The following is a 19,884-nucleotide window of genomic DNA, read 5'->3' as shown; positions in this document are numbered from 1 at the left end:
TGTATGTTTTATGTCAGTGACACAAAAAAGCTTGGGGTGCAATAGCACCCATCTGGTTATATGTAATATAACATTGTTGGTCTATCAAATGCATAATCACTAACTCCTTTACCATAATAATTAGAGTGCTGTTTTTCTCGTCATTATAAAATTGAATTAATTACTCGTTAACATTTCTACCTTATTATTTGTTACAAATTAATTGTACGTCACTGTAAGAAATAAAAAAATAAGGAAGTCATTCGTATTTAGGTAATGTATAAAAAGGTAAAATTTACACGTACGGAATCAGTGTTCTCACACATTGTTTGGTACAATTAATATCTCCAAAAAAAAAGTTTTGTGTGTTATAAATTTTTAACAATTGTACAGCGTGTGAATCACATTGCACCTTGTAATTCTTTAAGTTTTTAATGACGGATATTTGTGATAGACATATTTTGGTTTGTTTAGTATGTTTTACTTTAATGTGATTCTCATACAATATCAGATTTGGTGTCAATATCCGTTCTACTCATAGAATTATTGTATCTAAGAGGTGCAATAATTCTTGCGTCAGTGTAATGTTTATGGTCTTGCATTGTTTCTTTGTTTGTCATGTTCACACATTGGATATAAGCTAATTCGTAATAAAAATGTCTAGTCTAAGGAATTCACCTACCCTGTCTGCTTAGCGTTTCGGAGTGTTTCACAACATTGGAATCTGTGCAATATGCGTCTGGGGACACTACGTTACAATAATTTATACTCGCTCACAAAAGAGAAAAAAGAAAAAAAAATTAACTGACCGCCGCCGTGGACAATAGGTCTACGTGCGTACACATACATAATTTATTTAAATTTAATGATAATCATAATAATCATACTATTACACTTGCAACATGCGCTTTCACCTGTTATACATTGTGATGTATAAATTTATTCTAATGTAAGTTTATGCGTGTGTGCACAGTGTAGGTGTCGCTCGCGCCCCAGCAACATAATCCCAACGTTTGATCTGCTCCGTAGCCTTGACACTGGAAGTGATAAATATTATTTACTATACGACTCCCTCACTATCTACAATCATCGTAATACAAATGTAACAATAAAAAAGTTACTCGTATTGAAAATATTTTTTCTTTTATGTTATTTGTAAATCATAAAAGGCCTCGCTTTATTGTTTAAAGAGTAATCCTTAAAACTTATTAATCAATTTAAGATCGTATTTATTCATATCATTTTTTAAATATTTAAATATATAATACTTGTATCATTGATTATGACGAAGCGAGGGTAGCTGCGTATACGTTGAATAGCTTAACTTTCAATAGTAACAGTCAGAGATGCATTTACGGTTGGTCTGAGAACACTCGATGCTCTCCAAAATATTACTATTTTTTGATTGATTATTTAATAATATTAAAGCTTGGCCAAGTATTACTCATCGCTGGTCTGAGGTTTTTTCGGCTCCAACAAAAATATTTTCCACGTTTTATTCATAAACAATTGGATTCGTACTATAATTCAACTGAATTGATTAAGCTAACTAAAATAGTATTTTAATATTTATTTCAAATTCATTGACAGTTAACATTAGTTTGTACATTTAAGTGTCTAAGTAATCTGAGTTAGACATAAAAAGAGTTTATTCGCATTCAACTTATTAGTATAATAATAACAACAACGAGAACAAATAATTTGTAAATATTATAAAATGCAAATTATATTTCGAACAAAATCGTTGATCTCCCATGTTGTTTGAGCTGAAATAGTTACTGTTATGTACGTGAAACGGTTTTATGCGAGTTAACGACAAAAAGATGTTGGAGAAATAAAAATCAATGAATAGCTGTGTGAAATGTATATTTCTACATATTATTCACACCAACCGGTTCATCAGCGTCAGTCGATGAGCTATTTGAAAACGCACAATTATATACAGTCACCCGCTGTTAATTTGTATTAATTTGATACGTGTCGACCAGTAGACTGTGATTCAGTAGCTATAATCATACACATGCAAGCCGGGCGGTACTACCCTTAGGATATTTCTTATTGTATCAGAATAAATATTTATGCGTGTGTATATACGCTACCATTATAAATCGTTTTTTATAATTCGACGCTTATATTGTAATTTCTTTTACGTATAAGTGCTCTTCGTTCTATTGAGAATGTTGTATTAACTGTTTTAAAAAATTTATTGCCTAAAAAAATAAATAACATTAATGATTTAATATACCCTACAGTTTATTAAGTTTACACAAGTGAATAAGCAAGTTTGTTTGTTTAGCAAACATAACATATATTTTCGTAGTTATATATCACAACTTTTAAATAAAATAAACGACCGGCCTAATAATTGTAAATTGCCAGAGTTGACACAATATGCTCATCAATACTATTTTACTTAGTACATTTAATTGAAAAACATGATTAACGCGAATAAAATATAGAACTGTTTGATATTTGAATCGATTACCAGGCATACATGTTCAGTTTGATGTCAAATGTCTATGTTTATAAAAGGACATTTAGATTTTTTAATCTTATTTATTAAGGTTTGTGATAAAAAATCATTTTTAAATCGCCTTTTTTATACTTTCATTGTTTTGAAATATTTTTGCTTTAGCTTGGTATAATCTTTTATTATAAATTAAACATTTTAAAATAAGGCATATATGAAGTTATTGATATTGCGTATTATAGAATTAATTATTTGTTTTGAACAATAGCCTATAAAGTTAATAGATTAAAAGCTATACAATGTACATTGGTAATGTAAAATCCGGTTTTAAAATAATATTTTTAAACTAACAGCTTAACTACTGTATTGTTGTTTATAAATTGCTTTCCATGTAAATTACATGCGGAACCAGCGATTCCAAATTGTCGTACTTAGATCTAATGTTTGGGCGCACTTTGGATAAACTGGGTTTCCACGGTCTAATAAACCGTCAGTTGTTCTAGTTCATTAAACCATCACAGTATAAGCCACTGCTATGTGTGTTGGATAATCTGAGGCGCCATTGTATTTTTTCCGTCATTTCACTCGTTCATCAAATTCAATTGAAGAGTTTTTATATTGCAATAGACGAGATTTCTTCACTTTAACCGGTCGCCGGCTGAAGCATTTAACGAAAACGAGAGTAGTATAAGCGGTCGGTGGCAGCAATTCATGAATGAATTCATCAGGAACAATTCAAAGTCGCCAAACGACAGTATTAGAGTTCTATCAGGCTCTACGACACACGTTAATGACTTAAAATACTTGACTTGGTTACAGCTGAGCATGCATTCTATGTACTGCAGACCGTGTTAGGCAGCTATTTTTTTTGCATTTTTATTTGCTTCCTTACATGCAGTATCTAATAGCCACTATTGTGTTGCATAATATACACCGGAGAACAATCTTTTAAAACCCTTAACAGACTCCTTTATATTGTTTTACATACAAAATTCATTGACCTTTTGTTCTGCGTTCGGTTCGGCTCGTTTATATTTACTTACTTGTCTTTGTATGTGTTCGTATTTTTCTTCTCTTGCACGACAAATCGCTGCGACCGCTATGCGAACTGTTTAACATTGTTGGAAACCTGATTTTTCAAACTCCGTATGTTATTGCTAGTCGGTTGTGTTTTAATACCAGAACTGCTACGTCTTAGACGCTGTCGCTAACATATACCATGCCTGAACTCAAGGGCGCATTTTTTATTTAAGTGGTGTATCCCAAGAATCTTATGTGTCATAGGATATATATCCAAGAATACAGGGTGGCCCACCACTCACTGACAACTTAAATAACTTTTGATCCAGTTAATATTTTTAGCTGATTTTTTTTTTAAATAATAGTTATACGTTAGGTCTATAGCTATATCTCAATAATTAATTTTTTTACATTTTATTAAAAATATTAATTATTTTTAAATTTTAAATAAAATGTAAAAAAAAAATCTAAGATAGCTATTTTGTAGAGTAGAATTTAAGAAAAATTTTAGTAAAAAAATATCTTATTAATATTCAGTAGTAAATATTCTGTAGCGTTTTGAAGTTTGTGAAAATTTGAATTTTCATGTACTATTTTACGGTATTAAACATTGAAATACGTATTGAGAAAAGGACAGAAGAAAACGCTATCTTTTCATGATTACTGTGTATACATATGATGATAATGTGTATACATTACAAACTTGACATTAATACCATGATAAGAAATTAGATAAGGCTATTATTACTTATCACTCTCATTCAAAAGTATATTTTTTGTTTCGTTTTAATAGTAAAAATGTAATTAAGTTATGATATAGCATTTAACAATAATAAATATTTAAATATGAATCAACAAAATATACTTCATTTATTTGATAACATAATATAATAGTTTAATGTAATACTAAATATAATTTTTATAAAAACTAATTGTAAAATTATAATTATAAATTGATGTATATAAAAACTTATGCCATATTAAAAAGTTTAGACACTTTTTGAACACTGTCTTGATATAATTTTACTAAGACATTATTGTCAGGTATTTCCTTTGAAATGATATCGTGCTCCCATAAGTCATCATTTATAAGAATAGCATAGTTTTTTTTTAAATGTGCAAGTTTTCTGCATTCTAATAATTGCGCTTTGTATTTTTCAATATTATTTTTTAGAATTGGTATACCATCAATGTTATTTATTACGTCATTTGGATAAATTTCCTTCAGAACATTCGAAATACAGTCGTATTAATACGATTAATAATTAAACAGTAAAAAAATATCTTATTAATATTGAGTAGTAAATATTCTGTAGCGTTTTGAAGTTTGTGAAAATTTGAATTTTCATGTAATATTTTACGGTATTAAACATTGAAATACGTATTGAGAAAAGGACAGANNNNTATTTTACGGTATTAAACATTGAAATACGTATTGAGAGAAGGACAGATGAATGAGAGTGATAAGTAATAATTGCCTTATCTAATTTCTTATCAAGGTATTAATGACAAGTTTGTAATGTATACACATTATCATCATATGTATACACAGTAATCATGAAAAGATAGCGTTTTCTTCTGTCCTTTTCTCAATACGTATTTCAATGTTTAATACCGTAAAATAGTACATGAAAATTCAAATTTTCACAAACTTCAAAACGCTACAGAATATTTACTACTCAATATTAATAAGATATTTTTTTACTAAAATTTTTCTTAAATTCTACTCTACAAAATAGCTATCTTAGATTTTTTTTTTACATTTTATTTAAAATTTAAAAATAATTAATATTTTTGATAAAATGTAAAAAAATTAATTTTTGAGATATAGCTATAGACCTAACGTATAACTATTATTTAAAAAAAAAATCAGCTAAAAATATTAACTGGATCAAAAGTTATTTAAGTTGTCAGTGAGTGGTGGGCCACCCTGTATATATCCTATAGATATATGCAGTATGTGTAGATATTAATTAAACATTTTTCTCTTAGTGCATACATTTTTTTTTTTTTTATTACAATTATTGTTAATTTAATGGAACTTAAAAGTATTTGGCTGAATGGATACTTTTATTTTTTTAATATTTCATTATTCTATGTTATATAATAGATATTATGAATTAGCTGTGATCGATAATGCTATATAAAACTAAATTATGATTTTTATTGAAATAAATCCCAAACAAATGGGAATGCTTTTTATAGTGATAACTTAAAAAAATTCTGCTTAGACATGAAGCACGTGTCCATAGTAGAAGGTCAAGGAAGACCGGGCCCGTACTCGTCTAGTTGCCCACAGCATTATTTAAGATCACACCAACAAAAAAAGAAAAGAAAAATGAATCATATGCTCTAGACAGTTCTTTAAACTGATGCATTTGCATAGCGACGGAAGACCGTCTCTTATGTCTATTTTTAATAAGTTTTCTTCTATTTTTACTTTTGTCTGTAGGCTACACGAATATTAGTTATATTAGTATACAAAAATGTTTTCGACACTTAAAATTGACTTTAAAATATAATCAAAACCTCTACATTTAATTTGTGTATAAATAAAAAAAAAAAAAATTCCCGACGATTTATTGCTTATGTGCTATATGCTTTTTGTATGGAAATCCAGACTTTATAAATTATATTTTTAAATTAATATTGCCATAACTTTTTGAAAAATGTAATAATGAAAAAATGTAAAAATGAAAAATACAATTATTTTTGTAAGCCTCTTACGTAAGTCTCTTTAAATCGACATACTTTTTTGCTAATTTCACCTATTCCCTTTATGAAAAATGATTATTATTTTATAAATGTACAAAAATTCTATGATTTAGCATAAACAAATGATGAAACATGTTACCCTAGCCATCAACTTTGTCAAGTTCAATTATATTTGAGTTGTATTGCGAGCTGGAAGTGTACTAAAAAAATTCCTTTAAATTTGCTGTAAACATTATGTATGAAATCATAATCATTCAACTTGAATACAATGCCAAGGAATGAGAAGAACTTGTTAATAATTCCTGAAAAGGATCACTAAAAATCAATCAACATGAATATCATTGATTTATGGAAGTTTTATGCAAAAAAAATAGGCGTAGCTGAATTTCAAAGTAATGATCGTTGTGAAAAACTTAAATCATTTGTTAGAAAAACTTGAAGGCACGCTTGTCCCAAATTCCGTTGAAGACAAAATTAAAGGATGTTCTAACATACCAATATACATGAAACCCATTAAAAAGTAATATAGGGCTTTGTACAGTAAAGAAATTGGTTATGACGATATTATGAGATATGTAAATGTTCTCTGAAAAATCATATAAGATAACGTTGGATTTTATTGATTGTGCTAATAAACATTTAGAAAATGATGTTATAACATCACAGGATATAAAGCAGATATAAGAAAGAATTGATGCATCTTTTAGAGTTGGATGACTACCAAAAACCTTGTACTCTGTCTAATGAAAATGTCATTAGATTTTTTTTATTAACATTCTTTTATAACCAGCATATCCAACAAAAAATTGAAGAAAGAGTCTTCAATATGACGTTTAAGCGCGTAAAACAACTTTAAACAAAAAAGTTGTTTAGACAAATTAATTATTAGGTCGATAAAAACTAAGTGAAAAGTATAGTATCTGATAAATAGAATTAGATTTATCTTTTTTTTCTTTATAATAGTAGATGTTGACGAGTATTGTAACCCAGTGGTCATTTTAAGTTCTTCTTATAAGAATTTCGCAAATTATAACTAACTGCCTTGACTAATGACAGTTAAGTTTAATTATTAATTGTCATGGTTTTCAATAAGTATAATTTTATGTTTTTATAAAATCTTTTTTGTGTACTTTAGAGCTCAATGTAAGAGTGAATTTTTATTTAAATAACCATGTGAATAGAATTGAAATATATTATTCTTATGCGCTCTAATTTTGGAGATCTCATATTTTGAAAATGTAGTATGGACGTCTTAAATATCTATAGTTCATAAAATAATAATTTCGGTAGAAAATTACTTCTTTGAACTACCGTAAAAATATTCAAAAATGTTGTTTTTGGCTTTATTTTAATATGTACGTGGTTAACGCAAACGTATTTATGACAATACAAGCTGTCCTCATAATTTTCGGTCTAATATTTTATGGCATTTAATTAAAATGCTACAGGTATCATCACTAGTAGAAGTGATCTATAGTTACAAGAATTTTATGTCTAACCAAATCGTGTGTTAGTGGGATAAGAAATAATATGAATCCATTACATCAAATAAATGGTATTATTAGTTTTAACCGCAGAATAAGGCCCAAGGGTGTTTATAATTTTAAGCCGTTTCATTGTTATTATTATTGTTTTCAAAAGTTTATTACTCTCGTAGTAAATATGCAATAAATATTGGTACATAAGTAAAGCTGACATGATTTATACGATCATAGTGTAGGCTACGATATAGTGACGATAATAAAAGCAAAAATCAAAGTAAATAGTATAAAACGTATCCTGGTGGAATGATTCTTTTCAATATTAAAACACCAATGTATATAAATAGTGTTTCAATCGAATATAATTATAAAACTAAAATCAATTCTGATATTTGTGACTTGTTTAGCTACTTGACTAGTTATATATTGGATATTCCTAGTACTTTATCTATTAAAAGTGTGTATAGAATATATTGCTTAGTTTTATCTTGTTGATGATACTCGTTAACAAATTTACAACGTAGTAAAGAAGTCTAATGACTATATTTTTATTATAAATAATTTTAATATTAACATATTAGCCATATTAGTATTGAGCGATATCTATCATATGCTTTTAATATAAATAAAAGATGTTTATTAGAAATATTATAAAATATCTAAATTATTATTTACAATAAAGTATTTGAAATAAATAATATTATTAATTAATTATTTAAAATAATTTATGTTTTTAATTATTTTATAATTGGTTAAAGCATTACTTTATTCTGGAAAATTAGTCAACATTTATGAAATAATAAAAAAAAAACATAATTTATTAATCTCAATACGTTATAAAGAGAAAACTTTAATATTGAATAAAGTTTGACTTTTCATTTTAGATGTTTTTGCTCATAATTTATTTTTATATTTTGTTTTAGAAGATTGTGAAATCAAAAACCTCAACGAAGATTATCATAGACTACGTGGTGGTTAGTTTTTTTCAAAACGACCTAACATAAAAAGTGAAGGTGAGAAGTAAACATATTATTACTTAAACTATTATATGAACTTTAAAGTCATGGGAATACATAGACATAAATTATTTGTCTTTATTGAAACAAAGAAGGCTAATTTATATATTTATAATTCAGTCAATAGTACTTAGTGTTGGAATCAATCGACATTAAATTTTACAATTTTTGAAAAAAATTCATGTGGCATATGATATGTTATAATAATAATAAAATAGGAATGTTTAATTAATGAATGACTTTGTAAAAACAATACAAAACTATTTCAAAATACTTAACTGTAAATTAATTAAGAAGTACCAATTTACAAATCAATTTAGAATATTTGTAGTTATTAAAATCCGAATACGAATAAATAGGAAATAAAGTTTTAAATCTTCGGAAAATTATGAGAATTTACAATCTGAAATCAAGAGTTCATAAATATTAGAATAATAAAAGTGACATGTACAACCTCTGAAGAACACAATAGTAGCAAAAAGCTCAAGAAATAATATATTTATAATTTTAATTTTTTGTGGTTTGTTAGATAAAAAGCTATAAATCCATGATGGTAAAGGATCACACAAACACCATAAAATTGAAGCTTTTATATTATTAATATAAAATTTTATATGGACGTATGGGAATTTTTGGATTATTTCTCATAGTGTATGATTAATTTTGTTATTAATAATAATGAACATTTACGTAATGACAAATTTTATTTTTATTTTCTGAGCTCTCAAAACTCAAACTTGGTGTTATTTGTTTTAGCTCTTTTAATTTGTTTGATAAAAAAAATGTATTTTTTTTAATTTGTAGAATTAATAGAATAACTATGATGTTATTTATTTAATGATATTATTTTTGATAAACTCGTTATACTTAATGTAATAATAAAGAAATAATAATTTAATATTAAATACTTTGTTATTGTATAAGTTCGTGTCAAACAAAGAATTTAGTCTAGAATTGTTCTAGACTTAATTAGCTGTTAAAGTTGTTATTTATGTAACATTGAGTTAGTTGCACGCGTCATCATTATTAAGCATCGTGACTCGAGTTTGTTTATGAACTCGAGTATAAATCCGCTACTTAACAGAATACAAGACTATAGGACACAGGGGTATGGATGAATGCAATAACTTTGATTGTACACGATTTGGTTTCTTCTCGCCGTGTTCCTATTAATGAGATTCGACGGGGTCTATTTAGCTTGTGTCTAACTTCAGAGAAAGTTCAAATTAATTTTTTGGTTATAGGGACCTCTTTATGAGATAAATCGTGTTAAATATCAGGAAGGTTAAAAGTTAATGGTATCGCTGATTACAAAATGTAATTTCAAGCACACCATTGGGAATTTTGAATGAAAATTTTGAGTTAAATCTAACTAATGACGAAACAACTAAAATGTAAAAAAAAAATGGACACTTTTTATTTTATTTGGTTTTTTTTTGTTGCAACTAATAATTTCAATAAAATCGCGTGGGTGGTACCGTAAGATCTATTGTTGTAGAGCTCGTTGCCGTCATCTATGATGTTGTAATAACTCTCAAGTTTTGATGATAATAACATCACGTCCTAAGTCGCGGTCTAAATTATAATGTTTTGTTGTTACTTTGATATTGTACCTACTAGTGCAATGATACATATTTGCTATACGTCTTTCTATCAATCATTATTTGATAAATCGCATAATATAAAAGTAGAAATAAATCCTAGCTATGAACAATAATCAGTATTCATAATTGAAAATAATAATAATAGAACACTCCAAATCGGATAAATCCGTTAACAGATAGAAACCAATGAATTGTGTTATTATAATTTCTGTACCTTAAGCCAAACTATAATAACAATTTAACTTAAATAACGTTTTTCTTTTGTTCATATAATTTGATCAGGTTATTTTTGAAATAAATTAATGCTACTTATTAAGTTTAATAAATTGTAACAAATTAACATTAAAAATAAACAATAAAAGGTATTGATTAGGCATTTATAAAGACTTTGTAGCATTCGCGTCAGCTTTATCGCCGTTTTTCAGTTGCAAGAAAGTCCGTTGGTTATCGCTGTTTGTTAACTTTTATTTAAAAAAAATATAATATAATGTACTTTTTATTTAATGAGATAGATAGTAATACTTGTAAACCTTTTTATGTTACATATCAGTCCAAACGGAAACCCGCAATTTAAATAAGATATAAAAATGCACATTTATTTATTACAAAATATTAAAAAATATAATGATCATTAAACGATTAATCTACACTACCCAAGTGGTAGTTAATCGGTATAAGGTACTCCCTTGCTGTTTTTCTTAATTATCTTTTGTTTTCTTTCTCTCAATCATGCTTAGAATTATTCTAGTGGTCGTGATTTTTATTGCCAAATAGATTAATATTGCATATACACCGCTCTGTAGGCTAAGTTCCTTTTAATTTCTATCCTAAAATTTTATTTTCTTAATAAAAAAAAATGTTCTACGGTCCTTGTAACTTCATTGATTTATCGTTACCCCACCGTGGTCAGTTTTATATATTAAAATTCTTTTCTAAAAAATTTAGTTTAATCTTTAATGGTGATCATAACCTTCGTGTTATCAACCTTGATCAAGATTACTGGCTTTTCCTAATAATCCTTTAAATCTTTTGCAACGGAGCTCGTAACAACGCGTTACCAACCGTGAACCAAAGGGTTATACTTCTCTCTTTACCTAAATTAATTGGTTCCTAAAGTAAGACTGACATGATAGATAGTTGTTTAGTATAGACATATTTGTTTCTTTTAAAATAAAACAAAAATAAGTTGATTATTTGAACAAAATTGTGTTGTGAATTCGTATTATCTGTAAATTTAAGTTAAGTAATGTAAACTCAAAATATTACAAATTTAGAAACGTTTCAAGTTGCATTTATCATAAAACCAAGTATAGTAATCACAAACACCGAGTTGACTTTTTTTTCATATATATAGTAGTAAACGTTTTTTTGTAACTATAAAAGTTAAAAATTAACAAATAATTTTTTTATCTAATTACTTCAAATATATTATTAGCACCGAATAATATGTTAATTGTTATCTTTTTTTGTTCCAGATCAACTCGGCTCATTGAATGATTGACAAAACTATATATGTATACTTACAAAATAATAATCTGGATGGGAATTCGCTAGTGTAAGTATATACTAACAATAGATTAAAATGTTTAAGCAATTAAATTGTTTTACGATATTACGTTTAATTAAAAGTAATAGATTTGGTGGCATGTTAACGATGTAGGTCCTTATCCTTAGATATATCATTCAATATTTTGTATAATTAACTCACAAAAAGTGTTTTATTAAATTGATTTGTTTTTAGGACATTTTATGACAAAAAAGTCTGCAAGATTTTAACTTTTTTTATTTTTTGTAATAGTTTGAATAAACTCGTTTAATAATTTGTGTATAACCAATGAACATAATTCAGTATAGATAATGATTTTAATAAAGAATTTTATTTTTATTCTTATATCTGGATATTTGTATATTCGTAACTAGTATAAGTATAAGTAAAAAGTATGAGAATTAAAATTAAATACATAGCTTTATATCATAATTAACAATTAATTAGATACTTTGAATATAAAATGATCGTCTGTAGAAGTATAAAACGATAGGTAATAATTATAAATTCAATGAGTAATAACGAAAAGTGATTTTTAAGTAGTTTTTTAATTGTTATCTTAAACACATCAGTAAATTTTCGTATCTATTATTTTTCATAAATTAACCGGAAACAGAAGTTCCCATATTTGTGTCAATTTCGAGGTTATCAATGTGAGACCTCGGCTTTCTATCAGATCACATAAATTAAATATAATAAAACCGGCCCATTCGCACAATAAAATATTGCACGCAATTACTTTACTAACCATTTCTCAGACCATGTCGAATGCATTAACAAAATTATAGTGTTTTACACACTAAAGTAAGTTCGCTTAATTTAATATGTGTAAAAAATCAATATCTAATAAATTGCAATAATTTTGGATTTTTGTAAAAATTATTTCTGCCTCTTTACAATTATTCGTTTGTAATGGCTTTTATATTATTTATGTGAAACTATTAGGGCTTCATATTTACTGAAATAGGACCTTCTGTACTTAAAAACTCTTGTAAGTACTAATCAACGACAGAATTTAGAAAACTCTCAAGAAAATGTGTTCTTAACGGCGAGGCTGGTATGGGTTAATGAAAAATATTATTCGGTTAAAGTTTGAAAGCTTCTTTCAAGGGCATACTTTGCATATTATTTACACTCACATTTTATCAGAATTTTTTTTTTTATTTTTCCTAGCTGAATTTGAATTTGAATTAATTAAATTTTTACACAATCCATAGTTATAAATCTCAATGTTTCATAGTAATTATTTGGCGATAATTTGTATACATAAATTAGACTCGAATTTCTAAAACATTATAATTTTATTTTGTTATAGGTTGGAACTATGAACTATAATTTTTAAAGTTTGATAGATATGCCTTAATGTTATTTTAGAAAGAATCTTTAGTGTTACTTTTTATTAATTAATTATAGTTAATGTTTAAGTAATAAAATTTTATTATACTTTTACAGTTATTACCAAGTAATACTAATAATAATTATATTAAATAATACAGCTGATGTAAACAGTATAAACAACAATAAAAAAATATTTTTTTCATATAAAACAGTCTTCCCCATTGTGTGAAAGTGACACGTGAGCCTATGTATGAAGTATGCGTAATTGGCCATTTGTACTAAAATTTGTTTTGAATCTCCTGTATAACATTTAATTAGTAACAGTGAAAGTGAAATATTTTTTCTGCGAGTTTGGGAAATTTGCAAAGAACCTTTTCCTTTTTTACTAATTTATTTCACACATTAAACATCTGTGTGAATCTGTGATTTGATGTCATCACTTACATAACTGAAAAACTTCAATAGAAAAAGGTTCTCAGGTCTTACACGTTTGAGCAATTTAGTCACAAGATGAGAACTGTGGATCACATATTTTAGTTAGATGTTAAAAGTTTTCGACGTAATAACATACAAAATATACTCTAAATAATTGAAATAATAAACTTGGTTATAAGAACGGGGTTTATTTTAAATGACTACTAAGATTATTAATTTTTGAAACTAAAATGAAACTAAAAATCGTCTTAATATAAGTTTCATTTATATTTTAATTACAAATCTATTCTGTCAAAAAAATATAAAGAACCATTGATTATTATTGATTTTGAAATGATCTATTACGATAAAAAAAATAATTAAAAACAAATAAAAATTGCTTACAAATTATTACTGATTTTGATTTATAATATGTTAAAAGTAATTAGTGCAAAATATCATTTTTAACCTATTTTTTTGTCTTTTAAAGTTGATTTTATGAAAGTTTATAGTAAAAAAAAAGTTGAATTTGTTTCCATAACTCAATTAGCTCAACTTCAAGTTTGAAATTTTCATTATTAAATAGAAAATTTTACGAGAATTAAAAAGATAGTATTGTTAAGATTAATACGCATTCAGCAAATTGTATAATTATTATTTATCAGAAAAGCTAAATATATTTTTTGCATTTTCATTGTAATAGATCACTTAAATAGAAATCATAGTAATCATTTTTAAGTAACTTATTGTGTATAAAAAGATTCTATAATTAAAATATTCAGGACTTAATTAATTTTAATGATTTACTATAACTAAAAAAACCAATCAAAATGTTGTTAAAAAAATCTACTCAATTGAGCGTATTATAAAATTTGATTACAATTGTAAATTTTTTTTGTTAAATTCATGTGAAACTAGAAATAATTTTTTTTAGATTTATGATTTATATTCCAACATAACTTAATTCGACAAAAAATACTTTAAAAACATTAGAAATTAATAATATTAATTGTCTATATAGAGAATGTGGACTAGGTAACTTTTTAATTGATATAGTATAATTTTTTTCAATTTTTGAGAGTTATATCTTTAACTAGATAATAATTATAATCATTTGATGTATCGCTAAAAAAAGTTGGTCAAGTAAGAGCTGAGAAAATAAATGAGAGCCACAAAAAAAAAATCACTTAGTAAAATGATTTTTATATATATAAGAAATTTCTTCAAACTAGGGGAGACTACAGTGATGGGGTCCTTGATTTTCATTGAAGTTATTGAATCTAAATGAGAGAAATATTAGTTGAGTTAAAAAAATTTTTCTAACTCAAAAACTTTATTAAGGTATTAAAAAATAAAATAAACTAAAAATCAAGAATTTCAACACAAAAGTAGCATATTTTTGAATACAGTAACCATTATCACTATGAAGACAAAATAAAGTCCGAAATTTTTTTTTTTCATATTAAATTATATTACATAAGCTTCAATTTAAGATATATATATAAACGTGTCAGTATTTCCGTAACACATTCAAAAGTTAATTTTTTGTAAAAAATTTTTCATTTTAAATCCCCCCTTTTATGCAGATAAAGGGTCAAATTTATAAAAAATGATAAGTAAATATCTCATGGATATAAAAATATATGTATTATCAATATATATATATATATATTGATTTGGAAATTTTTTTAAATTTATGACAGTTTTATGTAAAAAAATTGAAAAAATGTCAAAAATTAGCGATATTTAAATTTGTAATTTTTTTGGAGATTATGGGGATCGAAGGAAATGTTTTCAATTTTTGAGGGTAATGTCTTTAACTAGATACGATTTGTGATCTTTTTACGTATCGTTGAAAGAAATCGGTTTGGTAAGAGCTGAGAAAAAGTGGTAACAGACACAAAAAAAAACACATCATAATAAATTTAATACCTTCTCAGCTTCGCATCGAAGCTAAAAAGTTAATTATGATAAAATATTCAATTATGTAGTACCAATTCAGATCTAAAAATGATTTTGACGTATCAATGTATAATATGACATGAATAAATAATAATATAAAATATGAAGTATGGGTTACACGGTTTTCAAAGTACAATTTGTTACAAAATATTACCTTGATCATATTATTACGCCTATAAAATTATCCACAGCAGTTAAAATCATTTAATTTTACACAAAAAAAAAGTCAATTGCTGATTATAGATAGTTTGTATTATTGGTAGTCTGTTTCAAAATGATTCAAAACATTCCAAAAGAAAGATAACATGCAGGACATAAAATACATATTTTTGTATAATATTTATTTAATGTATATTAATAATTAGAACTTTTATTATTATTCTCACCGTAGTAGAAATAAGACAATATGGTTTCTTTATGAATTACAAGTGCGTATCCTCTATCATTCAAAAATGGCCGTTTTCGCATAGGATAGAACCCAACCCATTATTTGAAAAATAATCGTATGACTTTTTTTAAGAATTTCCCTAATTTCATATCCCTTTTCATTAAAAAATTCTCCAAAATCCTGTATTCAAAACATTTTATTTTAGGATTTTATATTTTAGAGCAATTGTTTTAAATGAATTTCCCAAAACTTTTAAATAATTTGTGTGTACTCTATATATATGTTTGATGTTATCCTCAAGGGACACTATTTAGCCTTTATATAGACTCAATAAAAGATAAAAATGTAGGTACTTAATTAATAGGGCATTGATTAAAATCTATTTTTAATTTTGTTAAGTTATTCATTGGCCACTACTCATTTTTATTGATTGGTTCGAATATTTTGTATGAGTTGTTACTGTGGTTATAGTTTTAGGGAGATTTAGAAGAATATATTTTGATATCCTAATATCGAAATATATTTATGCTCCTATATATCCCTACAATAAAGTAGCATAAACTTGAAATACTTCAAAGAGGCTCAAACAAAATTTATAAATGCATTTAAATTCGGGCTCCCTTAATAATGTTTTATTATATATTTTTTTATAGAATCAAAAAGAAATAAAAGCATTATTATGTAGTTTGATGGTTCGTAGTTCCTGATATCATTAGTTTTCGTATGTTTATGACAATTTTTGTAATGCCAAAATCTGTCATGACGACAATAATAAAGTTTTGTAATACTCGCGTGTGGTACATAATCCAGCCTCTAATGTGTTACTGACAAGGGCAATTCTTTTTCCAAGGATGGTATGCACGTTTTCTCTGTGATAATACAATAAAATACTCATATGGATGGCTAATATTATCTATTATGTTCTATGTGTATTTTTACATCAAATGAATTATACCTTCAATGGTATAACATTGTGTCAATGTAGTATATTAAACATTGCTTCCGCATAGAGATTTCACTCAGGTATCAAGGATTTCCTAGGCCGAAAAAATTGTTAAATGAATGATGAACATGAAATCAATTGTCAAACAATAAAATACTCGTTCTTCTGTTTTCATCAGTATTTTTACGGATAAATAATTAAATAATAAGTATAAAAATATTGCTTTTCATTATGTCACTCATCATATCTTTTCATTCTACTCTCAATGGTTTCCCATAAAATTTTAGTTTTCTCATTACGTATTTTGTTTAATGACATTATCACACTGTTAAAAAAATCATTTAAACTCCGCCTATGTTATGAAACTAACATTTAATTATTATTAATTAACAATGGTTTCATTTTCGGAAATGTATTGTACATGCCAATTGACGAGACACAAAATCTGAGTTTAAGTGACCAGTGAGAATTTATCAAGAAAGTAGAAGTTGAAAGATGGTTGTAAAAATATTCTACGCAGTGATACAATACCCAAAAAACTTACAAATGGTTCGTAGCCAATAGCCATTTGTTGACTGATACAAATGGTACGTGACTATAGTTTCTCGGAAGTGCAAGGTATGAACACTATTGCACATCAACTGATAGATGAACTTGCATTACAGATGCGTTCAGTGCAATGCGTAGGTTTTCCTAAAAATGACTCTCTTGTGTAATTATTCATGAAAATTAAATGCACACTTAGTCTTATCAATAGTATGATTGTTCTTATTAACTCAATGCGTAAATGTATGTATACGATGTGGGAACATTTTACGAAGGCAGTATGAGGTGACCCGAAGAATAACCTTTAGCTGTGTACTCTCGCATGAACCTGGGGATAAAGACTTGTAAATTGTACGAGTTTCAGGAATAATCTTTCGTTTAGGTGAACATCTAATTTAAACGTTCAGTTATGAAATTACTAAAAAATAATAACCATGTGTCGGTGTATTAATTGCCAGGCAACGGTACACGCAAGGTGCGTTGTGAAGTTAATTGTTGAAAGTTGATTTAATAACTTTTGAGTGTTTAACAGGCATCAATGTGTTCTGTTCATTGAATTCTCCCTTTTGAGAGTTTATAAATATATCGCAAATTTATATTAATACATAATTAACTATGATTTAAGTTGGAAAGAATGACAGTGACAGATAATTATTACGGTTTACCAGTTGTATTACTTTGATTATACCTGCTTATATAATTATCTTAACGAACAATTGAGTAATTTACAAGAGTTCAAAAATCAGAAGTATATAAAGGTACACAAAATAATTCTTTAGTTTTGTGATAATATGATTGCTTTACATAATTCCACTATGCTCTATACATTGTATATATATATTGTAGTTACGCATTCAATAACGAAATAGTAATTATTATGTTGATTTATAATATTTTAACTATAATAATTTTAGAACCATTTCTACTTTATTTGTTATGTACCGACGAACACTTGTAAAAAATTAATTTGTTATAGTTTATATTTATAGAAAAACCTTGAAATTTACAAAAAAAGAATAATATATCCAAGTAGTTATTTAATATTAAAATTCATTTTTCTAAAGAATTTAACCAATTTATGTACAAGAAAGTCATCTCGAATGAGTTATCATTTTAGTTACCACTAATACAAGTAAAATGAATTATTATACTATTATGTACATTATGTTATTGAACATAACAATTTTTAATGCAATTATTGTTCCTAAGACTAATGAACTATTTACGAATATTGAAAGTCAAACTTTTGTAACCGATGACGATTTAGATGAACTCATAAGAGAATATCCAGCATTCCTTCAGCTAACTTTACAAGAAAATAAATACTACACTGGTAGTGATGCATCTCTTTGTCCTCTACCTTATGACGAAAATACACTGTTGGATGATCCTGATGTTGAGAAATTAGAATATTTCGACCCGAGAGAATGTGAAAAGCCGTGGACGTGGACGCAACAAAATCAAATTATTGTTCCTGTTCAAAAAGAATTTGCCATTAACAAAAAGTTAGGGAAACTGATTTTTCGAAATAACAATTTAGAAATTATTCAGAGTTATACTCATTATCTGAATACTATGGAAAGTGTTGGAATAACTGTAGTCGATAGATTTTGTTTGTTTTTAATCGTAGTCATGGATAGAATCGATATNTTTTTAATCGTAGTCATGGATAGAATCGATATTTTCTCTGTAGCTGTATTATTCCTTCCATTATTGAATATGACTGTAGATTACCTAATAGTAAATGTAAGCATTTATTACTTTAAACATTTATTAAGACATATGTATAACATGTTTAGGAAGTACTTCATTTCTACATTACCTCTTGACTGTATTTCGAATGTTCTGAAGGAAATTTATCCAAATGACGCAATAAATAACATTGATGGTATACCAATTCTAAAAAATAATATTGAAAAATACAAAGCGCAATTATTAGAATGCAGAAAACTTGCACATTTAAAAAAAAACTATGCTATTCTTATAAATGATGACTTATGGGAGCACGATATCATTTCAAAGGAAATACCTGACAATAATGTCTTAGTAAAATTATATCAAGACAGTGTTCAAAAAGTGTCTAAACTTTTTAATATGGCATAAGTTTTTATATACATCAATTTATAATTATAATTTTACAATTAGTTTTTATAAAAATTATATTTAGTATTACATTAAACTATTATATTATGTTATCAAATAAATGAAGTATATTTTGTTGATTCATATTTAAATATTTATTATTGTTAAATGCTATATCATAACTTAATTACATTTTTACTATTAAAACGAAACAAAAAATATACTTTTGAATGAGAGTGATAAGTAATAATAGCCTTATCTAATTTCTTATCATGGTATTAATGTCAAGTTTGTAATGTATACACATTATCATCATATGTATACACAATAATCATGAAGAGATAGCGTTTTCTTCTGTCCTTTTCTCAATACGTATTTCA

General features: G+C 26.2%; 1 protein-coding gene across 1 annotated transcript in view; it reads left to right on the top strand.

Moving 5' to 3' along the window:
- The window catches only part of LOC126907008 (uncharacterized), a 42,154-nt gene that overhangs the window by 7,533 nt on the left and 14,737 nt on the right, over nt 1-19,884 (top strand). The window contains exons 2-3 of the mRNA XM_050687993.1: nt 8,589-8,678; nt 11,761-11,840. The gene's annotated coding sequence lies outside the window, so the exon portion shown is untranslated. The remainder of the gene's footprint in view (nt 1-8,588; nt 8,679-11,760; nt 11,841-19,884) is intronic.

Source organism: Daktulosphaira vitifoliae, unplaced genomic scaffold, assembly GCF_025091365.1.
Source record: "Daktulosphaira vitifoliae isolate Bord-2020 unplaced genomic scaffold, ASM2509136v1 Scaffold_1, whole genome shotgun sequence".
Taxonomy (NCBI): Eukaryota; Metazoa; Arthropoda; class Insecta; order Hemiptera; family Phylloxeridae; genus Daktulosphaira; species Daktulosphaira vitifoliae.
Note: the sequence above shows the minus strand (reverse complement) of the source record. Positions and strands in the feature narration are given on the sequence as shown.